Source organism: Lithobates pipiens, unplaced genomic scaffold, assembly GCF_037356315.1.
Source record: "Lithobates pipiens isolate NorthernLeopardFrog02 unplaced genomic scaffold, aLitPip1_a1.2 Scaffold_18, whole genome shotgun sequence".
In the NCBI taxonomy this organism is placed as follows: domain Eukaryota; kingdom Metazoa; phylum Chordata; class Amphibia; order Anura; family Ranidae; genus Lithobates; species Lithobates pipiens.
In genome coordinates this window covers 266591204-266593389 of record NW_027507758.1, presented here as the reverse complement: position 1 = coordinate 266593389, position 2186 = coordinate 266591204, and positions in this window count along the sequence as shown.

Below are 2186 nucleotides of genomic sequence, written 5' to 3'. Positions count from 1 at the left end.
GTGCCAGTACCGCTAACACCCATACGCAAAGCATAAACCTTCCAAAAAAACGCATTGTTAGCGGGATCAGCCCAGATACCTGCTGGCACCTGCGTTTTGCCCCTCCGTCCAGCCCACCCAAGTGCAGTATCGATTGATCACTGTCACTTACAAAACACTAAACACATAACTGCAGCGATCGCAGAGTCAGGCCTGATCCCTGCGATCGCTAAGTTTTTTTTGGTAGCATTTTATATTTAAATCCGGAAGGCAGTGCTTGGGTTTTCGGGGTCCCGTACGTGGCTAGGCTCCCAAAAAGTCCCCCACATGTGGTATCCCCGTACTCGGGAGAAGCAGCAGAATATATTTTGGCGTGCAATTCCACATATAACTATGGCATGTGTGAGCAATATATCATTTAGTGACAACTTTTTGTAAACTTTTTTTTTTTTTTGTGTCATTATTCAATCACTTGGGACAAAAAAAAATATTCAATGGGCTCAACATGCCTCTCCACAACTTCCTTGGGGTGTCTTCTTTCCAAAATGAGGTCATTTGGGGGGGTTTTGTGTTATTTTGGCATTTTATGGCCTTCGAAACTGTGATAGGTAGTGAGGAGTGAAATCAAAAATTTGCACCCTTAGAAATCCTGAAGGCAGTGATTGGTTTTCGGGGTGCCGTACGCGGCTAGACTCCCAAAAAGTCCCACATATGTGGTATCCCCATACTCAGGAGAAGCAGCAGAATATATTTTGGGGTGCAATTCCACATATAACTATGGCATGTGTGAGCAATATATCATTTAGTGACAACTTTTTGTAAACTTTTTTTTTTTTGTGTCATTATTCAATCACTTGGGACAAAAAAAAAATATTCAATGGGCTCAATATGCCTCTCCACAACTTCCTTGGGGTGTCTACTTTCCAAAATGGGGTCATTTGGGGGGGGGGTTTGTACTGCCCTGCCATTTTAGCACCTCAAGAAATGAGATAGGCAGTCGTAAATTAAAAGCTGTGTAAATTCCAGAAAATGTACTCTAGTTTGTAGACGCTATAACTTTTGCGCAAACCAATAAATATACGCTTATTGACATTTTTTTTTACTAAAGACATGTGGCTGAATAAATTTTGCCCTAAATGTATGACTAAAATTGAGTTTATTCGATTTTTCTTATAACAAAAAGTAGAAAATATCATTTTTTCTCAAAATTTTCGGTCTTTTTCCATTTATATCGCAAAAAAATAAAAATCGCAGAGGCAATCAAATACCATAAGAAAAAAGCTCTATTTGTGGGAAGAAAAGGACGCAAATTTCGTTTGGGTGCAATATTGCATGACCGCGCAATTACCAGTTAAAGCAGCGCAGTGCGAAATTGTAAAAAGACCTCTGGTCCTTAGGGTGTTTATTGGTCCGGGGCTGAAGTGGTTAAACACTTCTATATCAAGTCTACTGCTTCTTGTGGTATCACCTCAGCATTCTGCATACAGTAAAAACATTCATGGATTTCAAGTGTTTGATTAATTCTGCTATCTGAAGAAGATTGTCCGAGGTGAATGTCAGGCATAGAGATCTCAGGGAGGAATAGTCATTAGCCCAGTGATTGGAGTCAAATCCCTTTCACAAGACAAAAAAAAAAGGAATAAATAAAACAATCTTTTTGTGCTTTTCTAGTTGAAATAAGCTTGTCAACAATAAAAAGAAAACAAAAGAAAAATACAAGAAAATTAAGTAAAAAATAAAATAAGAAAACAATTTATTTCCTGTTCATTACATCCTGCCCATTGAGTTTACTGCCTTGTACTTTTTTTTCCCAATATATTTTTCAAATATAATTATGTGATACAATATAATAGGAAAAAAATCTGTGGAGTATCCTCCCTCATTTCTCAGGTTCATCTAATACCCACTAATAAAATAAAAGGCACCAATTGTATCTAAATATTATTGTTTTGACCCAATAACTACCGGTAAATTGTGCCAATTTAAAACTGCCAATAGCCTTACCTGCATTATGCAGATTATTATTTTTTTTTTTAACAGAATTTATATAGCACTAGAAGTTTGCGCAGTGCTTTATAACATGAAGTCAGACAGCACAGTTACAATACAATTTAATACAGGAGGAATCACAGAGCTCTGCTCGTTAGAGCTTACAATTCAAAAGGGAGGGTCAGACAAAGGATAATAACTGTTGGGGATGAGCTGAA